The sequence below is a fragment of the Meriones unguiculatus genome, chromosome 15 (genome assembly GCF_030254825.1).
Source record: "Meriones unguiculatus strain TT.TT164.6M chromosome 15, Bangor_MerUng_6.1, whole genome shotgun sequence".
NCBI classification, from domain to species: Eukaryota; Metazoa; Chordata; class Mammalia; order Rodentia; family Muridae; genus Meriones; species Meriones unguiculatus.
Window position 1 is genome coordinate 6,964,801 of NC_083362.1, and position 17,273 is coordinate 6,982,073.

A 17,273-nucleotide genomic window follows, 5' to 3' on the forward strand; every position below is an offset into this window, starting at 1 on the left:
GCAGTGTTGGGGATGGAACCCGGGGCTTTGTGCGCACTAGGCAAGCACCTGTCAGCTGATGGCTACAGCGTAGTAAATAATTCAATGGAGTCTAAAACTTGTAATTGAAAAGGTTAAACAGGAGGGCTGGAGAGATGGTTCAGCCGTTAAGCGCACTTGCTGCTCTTGCAGAGGACCCGAGTTCAGATCCCGCACTCTCACCTGGCAGCTTTCATCTGCCCAGGAGCCCAGCTCCAGGGGTGGACCACCGTCTTCCCCCTCCTCCGGGACTGCTCATTAGACGCACACAGAGATTTTATATATATTTAAAATTCAAATGATCACATTGCTTACATGGTGTATGTAAAAAGCGTTTTTTGGGGAGCAGGAATGTACCCGGAGACATGTTTGTCTTGCAAGCACAAGGCACTGGGCTCAACACCCGGCACCAGGAGGTCGGGGGAGCTGCCCCTGAAGTCATTTCCACGTGACCGGTCCACTGGCACCGACACAGTCGCTGTGCATCTGCTGCCTCCATCATGCGCAGAACATTCTTCATCTTTTGAAACAGAAATAAATTAAACATTGACTCCTATACCTTTCCTATAGCTCCTAACAGCGAACATTCTACCTGTGTGTGTGTGTGTGTGTGTGTATGTGTGTGTCTGAGACAGGGTCGGCTCAGGTTGGCCTCCAGCTCAGTCTATCCCCGAGGTTGACCTTGAACTCCTGCACCTCTACCTCTGCCTGCTCCCAAGTGCTTGGGTTACGTGCTGGCATCAGCAGGCATCTATTTCCTGCTTCCTCCCAGCCTCCCCTTAATACCAGTAAAGCACCGGGGCATAATTTACCATTCGTGATGTTTGGTTCTTTGAGAATTGTTGAGCAACCACTGCTACTGCCTGCTTTCCGGACATTTTCATCACCCCCAAAGGAGCCAGAGAGGCCCTGCCCATCCTCCCCCAGCTGTCCCTGTGGGCTCCCCAGTTCCTGCCATCTCCTCCGCGTGGAACCCTGTAACATATAGTCCGTGTCTGGCTTCGCTCTCTCGCGGCGATGTGTTCAGACAGTAGGACTGTTCGGCCAGGCTTGGAGTTCTGCGATGACAGTCCGCATGCTGGCCTGGGCCCTCGCCCTCCAGCCTGATTTCTGGGGTCGCCTCAGCCTCTCTCCTCCCAGCTACCATCGACCCTGAATCACCCATCCTGGCTACGGGGGCCGCCTGGGATGGGCTCCTAGTGCTAAGGGACCCCTCATTGCCTCCCCCGACAAAGCTTTCTCTTTCCCCCCTTCGTCCTACCTCCTCCTTAGCAACCTAGGTGGGGCTGCGGCTCAGCTGGTGGAGTGAAGCCCTGGGTTCTATCTGCAGCTCGCGTCATGAACAGGGCGTGCGTCCGCGCCAGTAATCTCAGCGCTCAGGCGCGGGGAGCAGAGCAGGAGTTCACACGGTGAGTTTGAAGCCAGCCTGGGACGAGGCTTGGTAGTGAGAATGCTGGACTTTGGGTTTGTTTTCCTTTTAATCCCAGGTGTGGGGACATGGGACTGTACAGCCGACTCTGCTTTGCCTCGTGCTCTCGCAGTGATTGTACCCGCCGCAGACAGTTCCTGGGGCTGTGCGGTGGTTTGAATTCTGGGGACTCTTTAGTTGGTATATAAACGCTGGGGCGAGGCGAGGCGCGGGAGGTTGCTGGCTGGTTGCTATTGGTCACAGTTTAAGTAGTCCAGCAGAAAGAGGAAACAACAAGAAGAAATTAGATATCCTGACTGTGAAGACCAAACTGGCCCCAAAGAACCTGACGCCCCTAATCAGCAGGATGTAGTCTCACAGTGATGCCCACCCCTTTCCCGACCCTTGACTTTATCCAGGAATCTTTTTCCTTTCCCCTCTATTCTTTTTCCCCTCTTATTTAGTTTTAGAGGGTTGCAAGGGTGGAAGAAAGAGGAACCCACAGAGTAGCAAACACTGGGCCACAAGACTGTCTCCAAAGAAATGTTTGGTTTTGTTTTTTTTAAATCACATTAATAGACGAATAACTTAGAAAATGTCTGATTCTATAAGCGGATGCTTTACCTCATTCTCCTCCAGCTAAACCCTCCCTGGAAGAAAGAGAATCAAGAGTGTGGTCATGCTCAGAGCACTCGATATATTTGGAAACAGAAAGTAGATTCTTTATTGGGAAACATGGAGTCCACCCATCTTTGAAATGTTTTCTGTGAACTTTTTTTGGCCTTGAGAATTTTGGATGGCAAGTTCTAAGAATGGGGCTGGTGGCCGCAGCTCAAGGGCATATCACATGCCTGTAACGCACAGGGCCCTGGGCTCTGCTTATCTCCCTGTCACCCCGCATTGTCAAGAATAAATGCTAAACCTGGTGGTGGCACACACCTGTGATCCCAGTACTCAGGAGGCAGAGAGGCCGGTGGATCTCTGTGAGTTTGAGGCCAGCCTGGTCTACAAAAAGGTCCTCGCTGCCAAGCATGGCAATCTGAGTCCCATTCCTGGGCCCCACAGGGGAAAGAAAGGACAGACTGTCACAGGCTGTCCTCTGACTTCCACATGGCTGCTGTGGCACGATTCCCCTCACACCAATCAATCAACCCCTGTAAAAATGTTCTTTAAAAGAATGAATCACTAAGCCAGGTATGGTGGAAGGGGCAGGATGAAGCGTTCAAGGTCATCTTTAGTTACTTTAGTTTCAGGACAGCCATGGTCAAAGGTCTCTCTCTCTCTCTCTCATACACACACATACACACACACTACAAAAAAAGAGAATACATACTAAATTGCAACATTTGTCTTTTAAACTTTTTGCAAGTTCATGGGCGTACTGAGAAGTGAAATATGACCCCAGGCTTCGAAATCTCATAGCTGTTCTTAGATCCATAGACAACTCAGAGCCAGACAGTGGCCCTGGACGTGAGGTAAGAGTGGGGGTGGGGGCCAAGGAAGCGGGCCCAGGCATGAATTTCTGCCCCAAGAGGCTCATCATTAAAATCCACCTGGGTGTAAGCCGCAAAACAGCCTATACCTGGAAGTCCCATGCTGCCCAGAGTGCTATATAATCTGATATGTAGCTGGTAATGACCTTCAACTTCTAATCCTCCTGCCCCCACTTCCCTGGTTCTGGGATTGCAAGTGTTCAGCACCACACAGGGAACCCAGGGCTTTGTGTGTGCTAAGCAAGTTGGTACACTACCAACCGTGCTAAACCCAGCCTCATTAGCAGAATGCGTGTGTGCATGTGCGCATGCGCATGCAAAGAAAGCCAGAGCCTCACACACCTACTTATGCTGAGAGACAAAGACAGCCCTTGTTTATCTGTGACTGTCGGGTGGGCGTGGCCTGTAATCCCAGCCTCAGACTTTAGGAAATGTAGCAAACCTTCAACATCCTTGTATCAAACCGATTGTGCCACAACAAAGTCCTTTCAGGCTGTAAACTGGAAATGATACCTTTTTGTTTTGTGTTTATGTTTTTGAAACAGAGTCTCTTATAGCTCAGGCTAGCCTGAAACTTATTCTGTGGCTAAGGATCTTCCTGCCTCCGCCTTCTAAATGCTAAGAATATAGGTGTGCACAGTTGTACATAGTACTGGGGACAGAACCCAGGACTCCATGCATGCTAGTCAAATCTTCTTCCGACTGAGCCATGTCCCCAGTCCGGGACAACTTTGGTTTATTTGTTTGCTTTGGTTTGAAACTTGGTCTCACTGTATGTAGCCCAGGCTGGCCTTGAGCCACAGAGATCTACTCGTCTCTGCCTCCCAAGGGCTGGCATTAAAGGCCATTTTGCCTGGTCCCATGACACTTTAAAAATATCTTTTTTTTTTCCTTTGGTGTGTATTTGGATGTTACATATGTGTGGTGGGTTGAGTAGCTATGGCCCCCATAGACTCATATGTTTGAATGCTTGGCTCATAAGAAGTGACACTATTAGGAGGTGTGGCCTTGTTGGAGGAAGTATGTCATTGTGGGGGTGGACTTTTTGGTCTCGTATGCTCAAGCTATGCCCATTGTGGCACACAGTCTCCTTCCGCTGCCTGCAGATCAAGATGTAGAACTCCTGGCTCCTTCTCCAGCACCATGTCTGCCTGCACACCGCCATGTTTTCTGCCTTGATGATGATGGACTAAGACTCTGAAACTGGAAGCCAGACCCAGTTAAATGTTTTCCTTTATAATGGATGCTTTTGGTCATGGTGTCTCTTCACAGAAATAGAAACCCTAACTAAGATGATATGTTTGTTTGCATGTATTTAGGTAAGTGTGTGTGTTATACATTCGTGTGGAGCCCCAAGATTGATGTTGGCTGTCCTTCTCAGTCACCTCAGTCATTCTTCACCTTATTCATTGAAGGAGGGTCTCTCAGTTGAGCCTAGAACTCATCCTATCTGGATGGTCTCAGTAGCCAGCTTGATCTTGAGGTTCCCCCATCTCTGTCTCCTGAGCATTAGAATTCCTATGCCTGATGTTACAGATACCTGCCTGGCATCTGTTGCTGTGATGAATACCCTGACAAAAAGCAACTCAGGGGAGAAAGGGGCTGATTGCAGGTGACAATTCCAGGTCACAGTCCTTCAGGGAGGGAAAGTCGAGGTAGGAACTTCAGACACCTCACACCCATAGTCAGGAGAGAAATGACTCCGCTCACGCTTGTGGTCAGATAGTTTTTCCACCCTCATAGAGTTCAAGGCTCCCTCTGCCTAGGGAATGGTGCCACCCAGAGTGGGCACATTCTTCTGGACCATTCCCCACAGATACAGCCACAGACCAACCCTGGGATAGACCTCGCTGAGACTCTCTTCCTACGTGATTCTAGTTGTGCCATGTTGACAGAGTTCACTGTCATTTGTGGGTTCTGGGGAAAGGAGTTTCCAAACTTTTTAATTGCTCAGCTCTAACCAGAAACTTTTGCCTGGAAATGGTTACCCAGCCCCGTCCTGTTGTAGGCCTCGTTAATCAAACTGAAAATTCTTATGTTGAAAGGTACTTCCTTTTGTTATTTGATCGCCTTCCAGGTTTTGTCCAATTTCATCCAGACTGCGGTCATATTTCTTGGTCTTTTAATGTGAGTATTAAAATATCAAGTCCAGAGTCTTTGTTCTGGGGTCTTGGATCTTCGTGCATACTGAGACATATTTTGGGACTCTTGACAAGGAAGAATGCTTGCTTTTCATATTTTTTAGTGTCTTGAAGCTTCCATGGTCATGTTTAAGTTCTAAAAATGTCATGCATTCTGATGAGGCGTTTTATTTACAGAATATTTCGTCTTAATTAAGCCCATCTGAGGAGATATGCCGGAGTCTGAAAGAATGTGCTCTCTCCTTTACAAGTCAATTATATTTATAACATCCATAAACTAAATCACTAGCAAAAGCATGCTTTTAGCTGCAGTGTGTGTGTCTTCTGAGTTCACAGGGATGAAAGAGAGTAGGACCGCACTTAGCTCCAGCACAGCAGATTGAGACACTGGGAACCTACAGGCAAGCTTTTCTAAAAAGCAGTGCTGGGCTTTTATTTTATCCTTTTAAAACTTTATTTTATGTGTGTGAGTGTTTTACCTGCATGTATGTCTGTGCATCTTAAGTGTGCCTGGTGCCCATGGAGGCAAGAAGAGGGTGTTAGATGCCCTGAAAGTAGAGTTATAGGTGGTTGTGAGCCACCATGTGGGTGCTGGGGGTCAATCCCAGGTTCTCCGCAAGAGCAGCCAGTGTTCTTAACCCCGGAGCCATCTTTCTGGTCTCTTATTTTATTTTTTAATATTTCATTAACTTATGTGTACGTGTGTGTGTGTGTGTGTGTGTGTGTGTGTGTGTGTGCGTGTGTGTGCACGCACGCTTGTGTGATGGTATTCAGAGTGGAGGTCAACTTGAGAAAGTCAGTTCTCTCCTTCTACTTCTCTTTCCCAGGGACTGAACTTAGGTTTGGCTGCAAGCTCCTTTGCCACCTGAATCATGTTACCAGCCATTTTATTCTTGGGTAAAAATTTGAAATTTTTTTGGTGTGCACGAATGTGTGACAATGTATCTGTGCAGGTGTCCACACCCATGCATGTGTGGAGGCCAGAAAGACAGGGGGTGCCCCGCTTGATTACTTCCTCGGGACAGCGTGTCTCACTGAACCGAGAGCTGAGCCTGGTCGCCAGCGGGCCCCAGAGATCCTGATTTCACCCCCTCCCAGCTGCCGTGACAGGTGCCATGCCTGGCCTCTTACACGGGCCCTGGGGACTTGAACTCAGGCCATCAGGTTGGCACACCCTCTTCTACAGGGCCATCTTCCCACCCTGATACTGGGATTTTATTTATTTTATTTGTAAAGATTGATTTATATTTATTTTATGTGTGGGTGTTTCACACACATGCATATCTGTGCACCACATGTGGGAACAGAAAAAGGCATTGGAGTCCCGTGGAAGCTGCCATGGGAGTGCTGGGAATTGAACCCTGGTCCTCTGGAAGAGCAACCAGTGCTCTTAACCATTAAGCATCTCTCTAGCTCCTTATCTATTGTTTTGTAAAATATATCATCATATTTAAAAAGAAGGCTTATGGAGGTTGTATTTGTGAGCATGACCGGCATGACTTTTATTTTAATTAACTAATTAATTAATTAAAACATTTATTTTGATAAATGCAGGGTCTCTCTATGTAGCCTTAGCTGTCCTGGACTCTCAAACTCAGAGATCTGCCTGCCTTCCGAATACTAAAGTTGTGTGCTGCCGCTGCCTTGCTTTTATTTTAATTTCTTTATTAGTTTTTTTTTGAGACAGGACCTTGCTGTGTAGCCCAGGTTGGCCTCAAACTTTCAAAGAGTCTTCTTCTTCTTCTTTTTTTTTTTTTTTACAAAAATATATTTATTATTATTACTCGGGGGGGTAGAGGTGTGTGTGTATGTGTGTGGTGTGGGGGGACTTGGGGGTGTGTGTTTGTGTGGGGTGAGGATATGGGGGTCTATGTGAGGGGGTGTATGGTATGTATGTGGGGGGTGTGGAGGGGTGTGTGCGCGCGCATGTGTGTGTGTAAGCACAGTGTAAGTACGGAGGTCAGAGAACTACTTTTGGGAATCAATTCTCTCCTACTGTGTGGGTTCCAGGGATCCGACTCAGATCATCAGCTTGGCCCAAGCTTCCCAGTTGCTAGGATAAAGGCTATTGTTCTGCCTTTTTAACAACATAAATTATTTTCCTCTTGTTTGTTTGTTTTATTTATTTGTTTATTTGTTTTTTTGTTTGTTTGTTTGTTTTTCGGGACAGAGTTTCTCTTTGTAGCCCTGGCTGTCCTGGACTCACTTTGTAGATCAGGCTGGACTTGAACTCACAGAGATCTACCTGCCTCTTTCTCTCTGAGTGCTGGGATTAAAGGTTTGTACCACCAATGCCAGGTAATTTTTCCTTCTATTAAGTCCACTTCAGGGTTGGTAAGCTGGCTCAGTGGGTGAAAGAATTAGCTGCCAATCCCAGGAGTCCATGTAAAAGTGGAAGAACCAACTTCACAAGGTTGTCATTTGACCTTTGCGTGATCATTCTCTCTCTCTCTCTCTCTCTCTCTCTCTCTCTCTCTCTCTCTCGCACACACACACACACACATACACAAATAAACATTACAAAATGACAAATTTCTCCAAAAATACAAGTAACTCATCTTGCAAGGCTGAGATTTTTGAAGCTGAATCATCTATCTATCTATCTATCTATCTATCTATCTATCTATCTATCTATCTATTTTTGAGAGCTAAAGAAACTCACCTGTACTTCTGTAATTTTTTAAATTGATTTCTGAGAGGTGATGTTTACTGGGTGAAAGGGCACAAACATTTCTAAAGCTTTTAATTCTGTTTACATTTATTTGTTTACTTAGTGTGTGTGCATGTGCAATAATTGCATGTGTATAGACATCAAAGGACTATTTTTTTTTTTTTTTTAATTTTAGACAGGGTTTCTCTGTGTAGCCTGGCTGGAACTTACTCTGCAGACCAGGCTGCCCTGGAACTCAGAGATCCTCCTGCCTCTGGGATTAAAGGCATGCACCACTACCACCCGGCTCAGTAGACAGCTTTGGAGAGTCAGTCCTCAGCTTCCGCCAATTGGGTCCCGAGGACTGAACTCAGGTCCTCAGGCTTGGCGGCTGATGTCATTTCACCCACCCCTCTAATGTTTGTAAAAGACAGTGTCAACCCAGGATGGTGGCCCATGCCTGTAATCCCAGCATTTGGGAGGCAAGAGGGTCAGGATTCAAACTCATTCTTTGTAGCACCATGAGGCCAGACCCCGTCTCAAAAGCCATTAATAACCACACAGGAAGATATGTGCTTTGCCCCTTCTAATGGGCCTGCTCATCTCACACTGCCTTCCAGTCTTCCCTCATGTGAACGACCCCGGCTCATTCTGCCAGTGACGAACACGGTGGCACATTCCCCAGCTGAGCGACCTTACAGATGACCTTTGGCTGGCTCATTGTCAAGTTTCAGTTTTGCACATAGCCAGGCTGTGTCATCAGATCTCAAATCTCCCAGAAGAGGATTTGTTTGTTTGACTTCTTGCAAATTTCTTCTCTTTTCTTCCTCCCTCCCTTTTTCTGTTTCTCTTCCTTTTAAGTCTTGTGTGTGTGTGTGTTTCCATGCAGGGGTGTGTGTACAGGTGCCCACAGAAGCAAGAGAGAAGTGGAGTTATGGGTAGGTGCAGGCCACCTGACATGGATGTTGGGAACTGGACCTTGGGCCTCTCAAAGAGCAGCAAGTGCTCTCAGGCGCCTGGCCGTCTCCAGCCGCCTTCTTCCATTTTTTGAAAAGGGACCTCCCAAGCGCTGAGGTTACAGGCACGCGCCTCCAGTTAGGACTAATTTTATACGTACGTGTGCAGGGGCACGCTACTCTGTCTTACTGCACTTTATCCCTTTGAGGCAGGATCTCTCCAAGAACATGTAGCTCTTATGGTGGCCAGACAAGCTCCAGCCTGAGGCCAAAATAGACATCAGAGCCCCTGAAGGTGGAGTTACATGAAGCTGGGAGCTACCTGGGATGGCATCTCTACAAGAGCAGCCAGCACTCTCAGAACTGGGCCATCTCTCCAGCACCCACATTATTTCCTTATTTTCTTTTTTATGGTTTTCTTATTTGTTTTTGTGTGTGATGTGTATGTGTGAGTGTGGTCATATGTGTGCCGTGGCCCACGTGTGGTGGGCAGAGGGCACCCTGAGGGAGTTAGTTCTCTTTTTCCACCATGTGGGTCCCAGGCTTCAACATAGTTTGTTGGGGTTGACAAGCACTTTCCCATGAGGCACCCTGCTGCCATGCCACCTTCTTTCTTTTTGGGGGCAGGGCAGGGGGAGGAAGGGTTTGTTTGGCTTACACTTCCATAGCACTGTTCATCATTGAAGGAAACCACCTTATCGCTTAAGACGTGGTTTCTCACTGACCCTGGAACTTCCTGGTCCATGGAGACTGTCCCTCCCTGAACCCATGTCCCCAGTGATGGGACTATGAGCGTGCACCACCACGCCTGGCTTTTACAGGGGTGCTGGAGATCCCAGTTTAGCAACAGATACTACATCAAACCATTCCCGCAGCCCCTCGCTGTTCTAAGTTCTAAAGGTTCGGAGAGCATCTGTGCCCCACAGATTACGAAGCGGGAATGTAAGCACAGCTTTGTGACTTCAGGATGGCTTTGAACTCTGTTAACTCCAATATTCAGAGTCATCAGAGAAAGAGGTGACTTTGGGTCTTTTTGCCAAGATGGCGCTGAAAGCGAAGAAGGCAGCTCCTGCCCCTCCCAAAGCCGAGGCCAAAGCGAAGGCCTTGAAAGCCAAGAAGGCAGCGCTGAAAGGCATCCTCGGCCGCAAAAAGAAGATCCCCGAGTCACCCACCTTCCGGTGGCCCAAGACCCTGCGGCTCCGGAGGCAGCCCAAATACCCTCAGAAGAGTGCACCCAGGAGAAACAAGCCTGACCACTATGCCATCATCAAACTTCCCCTGACCACTGAGTCAGCCATGAAGAAAACAGAGGACAATAACACACTTGTGTTCATTGTGGATGCCAAGGCCAACAAGCACCAGATCAAACAGGCCGTGAAGAAACTATGACATTGATGTGGCCAAGGTGAATACCCTGATAAGGCCTGAAGGAGAGAAGAAGACGTATGTTCGCTTGGCTCCTGATTATGATGCTCTGGATGTTGCCAACAAGATTGGGATCATCTAAACTGAGTCCAGCTGGCTAATTCTAAATATATACTTTTTCCACCATAAAAAAAAAAAAGAAGAAAAAGAAGTGACTTTGGAAGAAGTATAGTTCAGCCATGGTGTCCCTGGACTCCACAGGAATGCCTCCTGAGCTAGGATGCTCAGAACTCTTAAGTGGCAGACAATTCCATGTTCAGAATTTCAAGCATTCTTGCCTTCCTTCCTTCTTATTTATTTCTTTACTTGTTTGTTTGTTTTCTGTTTTGTTTTGAGAGAGGATTTTTTTATTTAGTTCATGGTTGACCTGGAACTAGCTTTGTAGACCAGGCTGGCCTGGAACTCACAGGGATCCACCTACTTCTGTCTCCCAAATGCTGGGACTAAAGGCGTGCGCCATCACTGCCCGGCATCCAGACTATGTAGATGAGGTTAGCCTTGCACTCACAGAGACCTGCTTGCCTCTTCCTCATGAGTGCACCCCAATGCCTAGCCAACGTCAATTTTAGTAGTGACTTATGCCTTTAATCTCAGCACTGCGGCCAGCCTGGTCTACACAGAGCATTCCAGGAGAGCCAGGGCTACGCAGAGAGACCCTGTCTTAAAACAAACAAGACAAAAAGAAGTACAGGATCAGGACTTTAGGGCTGTCCTCTGCTACACAATGAATCTGAGGGTAGCCTGGGCTACATGAGTTCTTGTCTCAAAACAAGCAAACGAACAAACAGAAGAACTGCTGGGGCCATAGCACAGTTGGAGCGTTTCACTAGCATGCACAAAATCCTGGGTTCACCCCAGTAATGCATGCACTTGGTATGTTGGATCAGGCCTGTAATCCTAGTGTCTGGGAGGTGGTGAAAGATGGAGCTGGGGGTTGAAGGTTATCTATGGCTACACAGGGAGTCTGAGGCTAGCCTGGTATATGGTGAGACCTCGTCACAAAACAAACCAACAAAAGAAGGCTCCCCTGGAGGAGGTGGGTACTTCTGGGCTGTAGCTTCCAAAGGATGAATTGACTGAAGAAGGAAAGCGGGGGAAGGGGGGCGGGAGCAGCATGTCTCTGGAAAAGAGAAAGTCCTAAGTATAAGCTCAGCAGGTAAACACTTCACTGTGCAAGCCTGAGGACCTGAGTTCAATTCCCAGCACCCACATGGTGGCTCACAACCATCTGTAATGAGACCTGGCGCCCTCTTTTGGCCTACAGGTGTACATGCAGGCAGAACACTGTATACATAATAAATAAATACATCTTAAAAAAAAAAAAAGAAAGAAAGAAAGTTGAATATGGTGAGCCCACATCTGGAAATCAAGCACTCCTACAGCAAGCTTGGAGACAGAGCCAAGAAAATGCCTGGAAGCTCAAGGCTCAGGCAGCCTTGAGTACAGTGCATGGTGGAAGCAAGAGCCAGCCTGCCTCAAGAAGGTAGAAGCTGAGAGCTGACCCTGAACATCCTTTCCTCCATGCGCACACTGTGGTATGCATGCACTGGCACTCGCAAATCTTACCCACACAATAATAAAGTTTTAAAATTTACCAAGCAACATTTTTGAACTTGATTCTTATCAAGGCTCCGCAGGATGGATGGGTAGGTGGATACTGTCAGAGGAGAGCTTCACCATGCCTCAGAACACCTCCCTGTTTCCTCCCCTCTCCATCTCTTTATTCTTTTTGGTAGGGAGAGCAGCCAGTACTAGGAATTGAACCCAGGGCTCCGTGCAAGCTAGACAGGTACCCTACATATGAACTACACCCCCAGCCCTTCATTAGAGGATTCCAGGCAAGTATTCTATTTTTGAGCCACACCCCAGCCCCTCACTGGAGGATTCTAGGCAGGTGCTCTACCACTGAGCCAAACCTCAGCCCCTCACTGGGGGATTCTAGGCAGGTGCTCTACCACTGAGCCACACCCCAGTCCCTCACTGGGGGATTCTAGGCAGGGGCTCTACCACTGAGCCACACCCCAGCCCCTCACTGGGGGATTCTAGGCAGGAGCTCCACCACTGAGGTAACTTCTCAGCCCTCTCCATTTCTTCAGTATGCAGTGGTGGGTGGCTCCATTTCCTGGTCCAACAGGCAGCTCCTTCATTCTTCTTGTGCTGGGTTTCATAACAGTCATTTTGTTTTCCACCCTCCAGGACAGGCAAAGTCAACATCCATAATTAAATGTGTCACTTATTAAATTTCACACCTAAATGAGTGGTTCTTGCTGAGATGTGAGGAGTGCAGTATGCCTCAGAATCAATAAAGATGCAGCTTCGCCCAGTGGGATGGAAATGAAACCTCCTCTGGGGGCTGAGTTGCAGATCATGTCCCCTCCATGGGACTTCTCATTGTGTTCTAATATGCCACTCTTTGCTCTTAAGGAAGAATATTTGGGATTTAAATGGATAACTGCAAGTCAGGTTTTAGTTGTCAACAGTGGCTAGGGATGGGATGCTCAGTAAATAAATATATCATATTTAAATTACATTGCATTTCTCTCTCCCTCCTTCCATTTCTGTTGTGCTCTCCCTCCCCCCTGCCCTCTCTTGACAGACTGTCTTCAAACTCTCTAGGTAGTCCAGGACAACACTGCACCTGGGCTCCTCCTGCCTTCACCTTCCAAGTGCTGGGATAACAGGTGTGCACCATGATGCCTGGCTTGGCCTCCTTCCCTTGATCCCTCCCTCCATTATCTTCCTCTCTCTCCCTTTTGTTTTTCTTCCAGACAGGGTCTCATGGAGTCCAGACTGCCTTGAACTTGCTATGTAGCCCACATTGTCATGTGACTCATGATTCTCCTGCCTGAGCCTCCTGAGTGGTAAGATTATAAGTGTGCACTATCACATCAAGTTTTGATAAGGTGCTGGGCATTTAACCCAGGGTTAAGGTTCATGCTGAACCATAGGGCAGGCCTCTTTTTCTCTTTTTATTACTTTTCTTTCTTCCATGATAAACTTGTGGGGGGGTGTCTCAGTGGTAGAGCACCTGCCTAGAATCCCCCTGTGAGGGGCTGGGGTGTGGCTCAGTGGTAGAGCACCTGCCTAGAATCCCCCCCATGAGGGGCTGGGGTGTGGCTCAGTGGTAGAGCACCTGCCTAGAATCCCCCCCGTGAGGGGCTGGGGTGTGGCTCAGTGACAGGGAGTGTTCTAGAATGTACAAGGCTCTGGGTACAACCCCTAGTACTACATTAAATAAGAATAAGGTGTAACAAACATTATCTTTTAAAAAGTGGAAGTTCAATTGTTTCATGTGCCTCCCCCATCCTTAGCACTAGAATTTTTCATGGGAGGGAGGCTTATGCTATTGTGATCTCAGAATCAACATCTAATCTGCTTCACATCAGGAAGGTGGCTTGTTGGCCAGCGCCATTCAGTTCTTGGTTGAAGGAGATTTAGATAAGAGCCAGAGAGAGTGAAGGCTTCAGGGAAACAATGTTTTTTTTCTGCTTTTCCCTTTTGCCTATATTTTGTTTATGAGTAATTGTTTTTTAAAAATATGTATTTAATTTGTGTTTTATTTTATGTGCATATATGTGTACGTATGTGTGTCTTGTGAGTGCAGGTGCCCGTGGAGAACAGCAGAGGGCACCAGATTCTCTGGTTGTGAGCTGCCTGAAGAGAGTTCTGGGAGCTGGACCCAGGTCTTCTGCAAGAATGGCAGGTGCTTTTAACCGCTGAGCCACCCCTACAGCCAGCCTCTAACTTTCCCCTTTAATTCTTAGTTTGAGGGCCAGACCAAAGCACACTTCGTCTTTATTAATTTGTGTGCATGTGTGTCAGAGGACAACTAACAGGAGTCGGGCCTCTTCTTACGTGGGGGGCCTGGGAACGAACTAAGGTCCTCAGAGTTGGTAGCAAGACCCTTTACTCACTGAGCCATCTTGCCAGTCAACCCTCCCCGACGCTGCCTCCACCAAGATATATGTTTATTTGACACAGAGCCTCATTATATAGCTCTGGCTGCCCTGAAACTGGTTATGTAGACAGACTGGCCTTGAGCTCATAGAGATTCACCTGTCTCTGTCTCCTGAGAGCCAGGATTGAGGGTGTGTGCCATCACTGCCTCGCTTCAGTTTTTTCAAAAAAATATATTTTTTATTAATTCTTTGTGAATTTCATATACATATTTTGTATGTATTCTTTCTTAATTCTTCTCCTTACCTCCACAATAATAATGCCTTGTACAGATATGCCATTTTTCTACCGATTCCCCAACTGATGGATGTTTTAGGATTCTCCATAATTTGGTGCTGAGGCTTGATGAAACTGGGCCTAGTGGCACAGGCCTTTAATTCCAGTACTTGGGAGGCAGAGGCAGGCAGATCTCCGAGTTTGAGGCCAGCCTGGCCTCCAGAGCAAGTCCAAGTCAGTGAGGGCCACACAGAGAAACCCTGTCTTAAGAACAACTAAAATAATGTTTGGTGGGTGGTTGATGTGGGAGGGTCCAGACCGCTGTGGGCAGGGCTAACGTTGAGCAGGTGGTCCTGGGTTCAGTAAGAAAGCAGGCTGAGCAAGCTGTGATGAGCAAGCCAGTAAGCAGCATCCCTCCATGGCCTCTGCATCGGCTCCTGCCTCCCAGCTCCTGCTCTGAGTTCTTGCCCCTGCTGCCTTCTGTGATGTGGAAATGTAAAATTAAACCCGCCGGTCCCTAACTTTCCTTATTTTATTATTCATGCCGATCACGGAGTCCCTCTTGGCTCCTTCTGAGAAACCAAGCGGTTACAAGAAGGCTGTGCGCTGCTCTGCTTCTCCTGTAGCCCCCTCATAAATAATTAACCTGAAGTCACGCCCAGAAAACTAATGGACCTGTGCCGTCCGCTGTGCTGCCTGGGCAGGCAGGTTTTGTTTGTTTTCCTCAGGGGTCTTTACCCCGTTCACGAAACCCAGGAAGCGGAGGTGGCCCCTTCCATTAGCAGGGATGAGCTGTCTGCCCCGAACACTTAAATGAGAAACCACAGCAGTGCCACTGCTTCTCGCCAGCTCGTCAAGCTGAGGTTTCTCGGACCCGGCCACGTTCTTCTCCCGTGGCTCTCTCACAGGCCCCCTAAGGAGAGGGCCTGGCTGGCTTATGTCTGCTTGGTTTTCTGTGCGAGGGACCAGGACTTTGCACACAGACAGGTCTGCCACTTGATTATACCCCTCCGGCCCTCCTTGTACTTTGCGCGTGCATGCCGCAGCGCGCAGGCGGGCCGGGGTCAGAGGACAGCCTTGGCTGCTGCTTCTTGCCTTTCACCGTGTGTGAGGAGGGGTCTCTGTTGTGCACCCCTTCATCTCCCACACCAGCCGGCCCAGGCGCCTCTGGGGATTTCCATGTCTAGGACTCCTTCGAGGCTTACGCAACCGCAACCCAGCTTTTCTGTGGGATTCTAACTCAGGCCCTCACAGTGGAATGGCGAGCACCGCCATCCCCTGAGCCATCTCCACAGCCCCCCCACCTCCTTCTTGAGCCTGAGTAGCCCAGGCTGACCTCCAGCTGGCTATGTAGTTAAGCAGAACCTTGAATTTCCCGAGCACATTTCCCGAGCTCTGGGATTGCAGGCATGTGGGCTACCATATCAGGTTCTCTTTTTCTTCTCATTTGTGGGGGTGGGCGGGTTCGGGGTTGTTTGCAGAACCTAAGGCATCAAGCAAACCAGTGAGCACTCGTTTGCTGAGCTGCAGCCCCGATACTCCTTATCCACTCTCTTTTGACACAAAAACTTGCTACGCTGCCCAGCGCCTGCCTTGAACTGACTGTGTGTTTTGGTCTGGCCTTGGGGTCCTCCTACCTCGGTCTCCCACATGTTAGGAATTAGGTGTGTTGCCACCTGGCTAAAATCTCCAAGTTTATATCACATCCATGTCCCGGACATTTTCAACAAAGAAAGCCTCACACCCACTCCGGAGTCGTTTCCTCCCTCCACCGCCCCAGTTCCCGGCAGCCACCGATGGCTCCCTGCTTCCCTCCCGTCTCTATGGATTTTCTTATCCCAGCTATTTCCTATAAATGGAATCGCACAATCTGTGGTCTGTGTGTCTGGCACCGTCACGCTGTCACTTAGCATGCTTTTGGAGCTTGTCCATCCGGCACCATGCACCAAGCCCGCCTTCCCTTTTATTTTGGGGTGTGTGTGTGTGTGTGTGTGTGTGTGTGCATATTCACGTGTGTGCATGAGCACGCACGTACCTGTGAGTGTGGGGGACACAGGCGGATGCCAAGCGTCTCCCAGATCACTCTCCGGCTTATGGATCTCTCTCGAACACAGCTGATTAGGCCGATCCAGCTAGCCAGCTGTCTCCGGGGATCCCTGTCCCCCATCCTGCATGCTGGAATTACAGCGGGCTGCCACACCTACTTGGCGTTTATATGGGTGATGGGGGAATCTGATTTCTGGTCCTTTGATGGTTTAGAGGGTTTTTACCTGCTGAGCCGTGGCTGGAGCCCCACGCCTTCCTTTCTCCGGTTAACATTCCACCGCACGGATAGCCTGGCGTTTGTTGAGGCAGCCAGACACTCATGGACAGCTGTCTGGGCAGCTTCCTCCTTTTGCAGCTTATGAATGCTGCTGCTTTGAGCGTACTGTGCAGCGCGGACCGGCCTGGCTGCCTCCTGCTAGGTTGACCGTCTGCTCTTTGTTCTCAGTTTCTGCCTTAGCCACGAGGCTCGCTCCCAGCTATGGAAAAAGGTGTGGTGCCAGCACTCAGGAGGCTAAGGCAGGAGGGACACAAGTTCAAATGCAGCCTGGCCCACATATGGAGTTCAAGGCAAGCGTGGGCCACAGGTCAAGTCCCTCCCTCACAAAACAGGGCCTAGCTAAGATGCTAAAGTGCTTGGGGCCGGGTGGTGGTGGCACAAGCCTTCAATCTCAGCACTCTGGGAGGCAGAGGCAGGCAGATCTCTGTGATTTTGAAGCCAGCCTGGTCTACGGAGCGAGTTCCAGGACAGCCAGAGCTACACAATAAACCTTTCTCGAAAAAGAAAAAGAAAAAACAAACAAACAAGGAAACAAGTGAAAAGAAAAAAATCTCAGGGTGTTGGCACGGTGTCAGGAGGAGATAGGTAGGGGCTTGAGGGCTAGCCTGATCTACTTAAAGAGTTCCAGGACAGTACAAGACACTGCCAAAAGAAAGAGGAGAGTACCTCATAGAGAAATACTCATT

General features: G+C 48.6%; 1 long non-coding RNA gene and 1 pseudogene across 1 annotated transcript; one reads left to right on the forward strand and one right to left on the reverse strand.

Moving 5' to 3' along the window:
* Nucleotides 1-289: 289 nt before the first annotated feature.
* On the reverse strand, nucleotides 290-16,710 carry LOC132647958 (uncharacterized). The gene is made up of 3 exons (XR_009586284.1): nucleotides 16,535-16,710; nucleotides 1,280-1,677; nucleotides 290-538 (listed from the first exon to the last, which is right to left on the reverse strand). It is a non-coding gene; the product is annotated as an uncharacterized LOC132647958 (long non-coding RNA).
* Nucleotides 9,708-10,173, forward strand: LOC110557408 (large ribosomal subunit protein uL23-like; annotated as a pseudogene).
* Nucleotides 16,711-17,273: the final 563 nt, after the last annotated feature.